Source organism: Astyanax mexicanus, chromosome 7, assembly GCF_023375975.1.
Source record: "Astyanax mexicanus isolate ESR-SI-001 chromosome 7, AstMex3_surface, whole genome shotgun sequence".
NCBI classification, from domain to species: Eukaryota; Metazoa; Chordata; class Actinopteri; order Characiformes; family Acestrorhamphidae; genus Astyanax; species Astyanax mexicanus.
The window spans coordinates 54,699,512-54,706,647 of NC_064414.1; the positions used below are offsets into that span (position 1 = coordinate 54,699,512).

A 7,136-nucleotide genomic window follows, 5' to 3' on the forward strand; every position below is an offset into this window, starting at 1 on the left:
AGAATGTCATGATACTAGTAATGCACTCCAAATATCCAAGATTTAAGTAAAATAAATGATACCGGACAGATATAATCTGTCTCTAGTAGATATATCATGAGCAATTAGAACAGTGTGAATTTTTCTTTTGCTAAAAACGGCAAAAATTAGGTAATTAGGAGTGGGTAATATGGCACGATATTTCAGGGTATAATATCGTTCATGATATTTACATTTTTTGGCGATATTGTCACGTACAATACGATATGGCACACCCCTATTCCAAACGAAATATTTGTATAACAATTATAAACAGCAACCATTAAAAAATTAAATTATTTTTTAATAATAGTCAAAATTATTTCTGGGACAAGAAATCACTCACAAAAACTGGTCATCTCGCCACTCTTGCAACTCAAATTCTCCTAAAATACACAAATATACCAGGTGTCATATAACAAGGGAAGTATAGGGTCATATGATTTCCGCAATGCTAATATTTACATCACTATGGAAAACATTTAAGTAGAATTTCCTGAAAATAGCATCTAGCATGTATGAATGTCTTCTATAATATAGTAGGTCAACTATCAAAATGTCCAACAAAATCTGTCTAGGGCCCAAAGGTTTCGTTGTCAAGATGCAGTAAAACATGCATTGAATCTGGAGCCTCACCAACAGTGAAGGCAAAATAATAGCATGATAAAAATAATTGTGATAAGTCAACTACTTAAAAAAAAGTAATTGTCAGATTTGTCGACTACTAAAAGAGTCAAATAGTTAATAGTTGCAGCCCTATCACTAACTAAAGATTGGAGTGAACTGTTGCCATTTTGGGCTTTATAATAGAAGTCTCCAGGACAGATAATATAAATGAAAAGATGTATAGTATAATCAATGACTGCTTTGACTAAAATAATAAAAATGGGACTTTGCATCTACAAGTACTGTGTCCTACAACGTTTGCTATGTACAACGAAAGCTAAGCAATGATTTGCGGGGTCTCCTTTACTGAATGTGGATGTAAACTGACATGGTAATTTTTTTTTCTCTATAAAAATTAATGTAACAATAACATAAATGCACTGATAACACCCAACCATCAACATAGAGTACCATAATGACTTGGCAACACCTGAAACACCATAGTAATTGAGTAGCAACCATTAAGTGCCACAATGTAGCATCCATCTAGAGTGCACAACCCCATAGCAACTTCCTGGATATGACAGCAATCCTATTCCACCGGTAAGGAGCTTCATACTGCTAAAGTAATAGAAAAGATTATAACTGAATTTATAATACATTGATCTATATTATAAATCTCGAGTACTTTTAAGGATATAGACTGAGCCCTATCTTCCCATCCAATAATTGTGGTGATGAGAAACGTACAAGGTCTACAGTGTTGAATGCTGAGAGTAAAAAATATTACAAAGTAGGGCTGGGTGATACGACAAAAAAAAACATTTTGATAAGCTAATAAGAAATTGTGATACGATTTGATGAAAACTATGGCTGTTCGATACTAGAAAAAAAACTAATTGCAATATTTTTTGTCTGCATTATTTATTTTTAATAAAACAACAAAGATAAAACAGTCACACTTTGTGGTATTTTACTGACTCAGTAAACTACACTGGGTTATGTTGTTTGACATGAAAAAAATAAATTAGTCACTATGATACCTTTATTTGCAATGTTTCTACAACATATTCTGCACAAGACTGTAGTCTGTTGATTGTCGTTGCTTCAGAAACCAAACTATTTTCTCTGTCTTACACACGCAGAAGATGGCATTTTACAATAAGGTAATTTTTTTTAGCTTATTTTCGAATATATTGCTTTTTAAGATATATATTGTTCAGCCTAATTAAATACTCATTTTACAGTCCTACAAATATCCTAATACATAAGATTTAATTAAATCAGTCCTACCTTAAAAAAATGACCACAGGAGTTTTAAGTTGACTCTGTTGGCCTTTTCTCCTGGTCGACGCAATGTTGAAAGTTGAAGATGTCTTGCTTTTCATCTGTCATTCTGTCTGACCCCCTCCTTCTTAATACAGCAGCACACATCCTGTCCATCTTAGTGCTCAGCCTGCAAGACCAAAAAAAGGGAGAAGGATGTTTCAACAGAGCGTTTCTTGGGATGCAACCAAACACAAAAATATATATTTTTTAATTTTCTTATTTCCTTTTTTTAAAAAACATTGTTTTATCACATAGTACAACTATAATCACCACAAACATTATCAGCAAAGTAAAGACTGAAAAGGCATATGCAGAATCATAATGCTTATAATCATGCCTGTCCTACATAAATGAAGGTACCCTTCAGCATTTTTATCTCCTTTTAATCTCTGTCCTAGCTTTTTGTACAAATTCACAAGCATCTCTCAAATCATATTCAGTTTCTAACTTTTCCTTTTGTATCACTAATATCATAGTACCATTTGAAATCCATTTTTATTTGTGCTAAGAATTAGTCAATTAAAACAACAAAGCTTAGCTAAACACTTAATAAGTTAAAATAACTCCTTCACAACAAAACTACTAAAGACCTGCTTCTACAATGATGACAATCTAATAATACATAATATGAATATTTTTCTTTATTGAGTGCTTGCACTTTTAATGCTGTAAGTACTTTTTCAGGGCGATGCTTTCATTATATTACAGAACATTTTCAACACAGGCACTTCACTTTAACAGAATACTTTTACTTATGAACCATGAACACTTTAGGACTTTGCGGGCATTAAGAAAGAATCTTTGAAAAATCATTTACTGCAATCAGACAATTTAAGTGACAAGTTAAGTAAGAAATGTATAATTATAAAATGTGTGCCCTTCTTATTAGTACAAATTTCATATTTTTCCCTATTGCTAAATGTAATTGCAGAAGTTTCAATACATACAAAGTTGCCATTTGCTAACGTTTTGGTGTAATTCCAATCATTTTCTTAAAACCCGGCTAAGTGTGAAGAAAAAAAACAAATTTAATTTGCCAAAAAAAAAAACACACATTTTATAGGTCACTTCTTATAGTTTCAAATGTACAAATGCCTAATTACAAAGACTAAATTTACAATCTTAAAAGTATCCGATGCAAATCACTCCTACCTTAAACATAGGGTTGACTCTGCTGGCCTTTTCTCCTGGTTGCCCACAAAGTTGAAAGACGATGTCTAGCTTCCTTAATACAGCAGCATGTATCCTGTCCGTCTCAGAGCTCAGCCTGCAACACAAGAGAAAAGGACATTTCAACCTATTGTTTCTTGTGGTGCAACCAACCTTAAAAATAGAATGAAGAATTATTATAAAAATCTTTATGAAGAACAGTGCAAAACCTAAATCTGCACAAAAAAGAAAACATTGGCCTAAATATAGAAAACAGCAAAACCTGTCAACTGTTTAAAAGATAAAAAGTGCAATATGTTCAGAAATACATTATTTAAAATGTAAAATCCCCTTAGTATCAGATTATGCATCCAATATATCAGCATGACAAGGCCTGACATTAAATACATTACTACCTTATATTTTTGGGCAACAAATACTATTTTGGTGCATCCCTAGAATATAATAATTTGAAAAAAATAAATAAAACAGAATTGAAATAACACTGGTTTAAACAAAGTAACCATTTATATCACCTTACATTAATGGGCCCTCGTTGCTGAGAATACACATAATGGACAATTTAAAGATCAGCAAAATTTACTTAAGATATATTTATATCTGTCTGTTTTCTAAGCAAGGAGGGACCATTACTGTGGAGTAATCAGAATGTTGACTGTTTTAATTCTTTTAGGGATGACCACTACAGAAATACCAAATGATATGCTGTGTATCTCCCTTTCAATTGCTCGTATTGAGAATAAATGAAATATATTGAAGTTGAATCATCAGTCCTACATTAATTAACTAACTAATAAACTAATAAAATTATGTGTTTACATCTGTCTTCATCCATCTGACCTAATGAGAAAATGTAGGTTAGCTAGGAGTGCTGGGTTAGTGTTGGAGATAAAACTAGTTCCTTTTAAAATGCATGTTTGGCTTCTACAGGTCTGTTACAAAAATTTAACCAATTCAAATGTTTTACATGCTCATATTGGAAACATGTTAAAATAAAGGTCATTTAATAAAACATTTTGTATTGTCATTTGAGTCACATCATGATTTTAGTACTAAAATACTTACTGGTATGTGCCCACAATAAGAAAAATAATTACATTAATGAGGGTCTCATTGCATTTCATCTGATTCAACCTTAAATTTGAAATCAATATGCAGAAATGGGTCTTGGCTCTTTATGATTTATTATAGCAAATGAGTTCACTATTTCTGTATTAAAGAGTATCTATAGTTAAATCACATGTACCAGGAACTTAAACACCTGGTAATTTTAGCCAGTTTTAGATTTAACATATAGTTAATGGTACCTAACCTAACACTAACTTACTTAAACTAGTTAACTAATAACTAGCTTAGTTAACTAACTGTAACTAAGTAACATTAGCTAACTAACTAGGTTAACTAAATAACTGAGTAGCTAACTAATGAACTAATTCGCTAAACAACTACTAATTAGCTACCTAGCTCACGCTAATTAGCTAGTTAGTTATCCTATAGCCTCCTACAGCATATAATTAGCTAGTTATTCAACCTAGTTAGCTAGTAAGCTAACGACACTCCCGTAACGTCGGTTTTTAACATTACTGCGAATAATTCGAAGAAAACGACGAATTTTCTTACAAATACGATATAAACGGGATGCTAAAACGTCAGGAGATATAAAACATGCGTATTTAACTGCTGTACGTTTATTTAACCAAGAGTTTTTACCTGAAAACCGCCCAACGCCGCCCGCGTCCTCAGCTAACAAACGGGTATGAGGTAAATTAGCTACCTAGCTAACAGTTTTCCCCACAGCTGATTTCCCGCGCTGTGATTAGATCACCTGTGACTCCGGCTCGTGACCCGCTGCGCAGATCCGCTGATCTACAGCTCATTCACAGTACTATCGGTGGGCGGGCATGTGTTATAGATTAGCAGATCTGCCGCATTGGTTTTAAATTATTAAATATAAAATTTTAAATTTGTGTTCAGGGTTAAGTTTATCAGTTTCATTATTTATTATTTTTGAGAAAATTTAGTGTAAATATTTAATGAAAAATAAAATATAAAATAACTGTAGTTTTATCCTTTTTATTGTTTTTTAGTTTTTAATTTCTGCCCCTCACATAAAAAAAAAAAAGAAAGTTTAAATTAAGAATTTTCCATTTTTGCATTGTGTAAGAAATATTTGATGGTATAATGCAGCCTACTTTGGTTACAAGATGCAAAAAAAATAATAATACATAATAAATAAATAAATAAATAAATAAATAAAAACAGAAAAAAATTTAAAAATCTGATTTTTCCCAAAATTATCAATATGGGAAAGAAATGAAAAACTATAACATAGGGAAAACGGTAAATATGTAATTTCTTCTTCATTGCACTAAATGAAAAAAATAATAATAATTAGGTTGTCCATCAATTATTGTGTTTTTGAAATTGGTCTCAAATGGTCAGAAAATTTAACTAATAGACTGATATGCTACACTGACTCACAATGTCACGAAAATGTTTAAACTTATTGTACAATATACACAACTTTAATAATTTTTAAGTTTTAACTTAACTTTAATCAAATAAAAAAATGAGGTTTTCACCCCTTTTTACAGTTTTTTAGTTTTTCCATGTGTGCCCCTCATAATCAGAAATTTATCTCAAACTACAATTTTTCCATTTTTGCATCTTGCCTTAAATATATGATGGTATAATTCAGCCAACTTTGGTTACAAGATGCAAAAGTCCACAAAATTCTCATTGTAATTATAAAATCTGATTCTTATCCTAAAATACAAACAAAAAGGTGTGAAATCCTATTTATTCTTCATATTCTTCTATATTTTTTTGTTAATTAAATAGAGGTTTTCCACCCAATTTCTATGTTAAAATTTAGTCTCAAGCGATCAGAAAAATGACCTGATTTACTGTGTCATTGACCCACAATAATGTCACGATTATCGACTTATCGTACAATATACACTAAACTATCATACAATGACACCAATATTTAGTGAACATTTGTACCCTTTTAATGAAAGATCTCCATTAAAAATATTGTGCATTCCAGGACTGAATTTAATCACTGTCTAGGAAACTTCCCCATAGTGTATTCTTCATTTTTGTTATATAGAAATCCATTTGAGGCTTAGAGCTCATACAAACCTACATACAGGCATGACGCCAAATACTGAATAGCTCAGTGCTTCAGAGGCCTATGGAAAAGGACAGACCCTCATCTGAGTGGGTTCTTCAAGTTCAATGAAGCTGAAACTTCACCACTTTACTAATGAAATACACACAGAGCCGTCGTCTCATCTGTTCAAACATGGCCGGTCCATTCATCATAGGACTGGCTTAGGAATGATGGTACAAACTCAGCAAGAGTAAGAGAAAGTGTGTGTGTGTTTACCAAGGGTCTGAGGGTTTAAGATAAACGACCATGTGTTCCATTCCTGTGCGGCCAATCAAAAATACCTGACCGGCCGAAGCGTGCAGGCCCGTCCCCCCAGTCACGGCCCACTGCGCCTCTCTCACGCTCCAAACAGCCATCCATCAGCCAGAGGCTTCAACACACACCAAAAAAACTCCCAGAGAAACTACCTTTCATCATTAGGTCAGCGCACACGCAGCCTATAGCTCCATACATCACTCATACACACACAGTACAGAGAATTCTCCAGCCCACTGTGTTTCCTCTTAAACACTGAGGTGCAGTACGGATACACCCATGACTACAATTTGGGCTGAGGGAAAAATGTGCAAAATTAATTAATTTCTTTTTCTGGGTGTTTAACACAGACCACAAAAGTCTAGAGCTTCTGTTTAAAGAGTTTCAATAATATCTGTAATGTTCATGTTTTAACTATTCAATAAAAAGGGACACAAGTTGGAATAGGTCTTTGTGCTACACAAAACATGTTCATCATATGCATTGCAAAAAATCACTCTCACATAATGAGATCTACCAGTTACAGTTTCTCTCAGAATGAGCCTTTTACGAGCTGTCACTTTTATGCAAAATAAGCTTAGCT

At 32.8% G+C, this 7,136-nt stretch overlaps 1 long non-coding RNA gene across 2 annotated transcripts in view; it reads right to left on the minus strand.

Moving 5' to 3' along the window:
- LOC111191297 (uncharacterized) overlaps positions 1 to 4,916 on the minus strand; it is a 52,157-nt gene extending 47,241 nt beyond the window's left edge. For both annotated transcript variants that reach the window (XR_007439996.1, XR_002649435.2), the window contains exons 1-3: positions 4,834 to 4,916; positions 3,106 to 3,220; positions 1,918 to 2,080 (exon numbers count right to left, since the gene is read on the minus strand). This is a non-coding gene — a long non-coding RNA (uncharacterized LOC111191297). The remainder of the gene's footprint in view (positions 1 to 1,917; positions 2,081 to 3,105; positions 3,221 to 4,833) is intronic.
- Between the last annotated feature and the right edge of the window lie 2,220 nt (positions 4,917 to 7,136).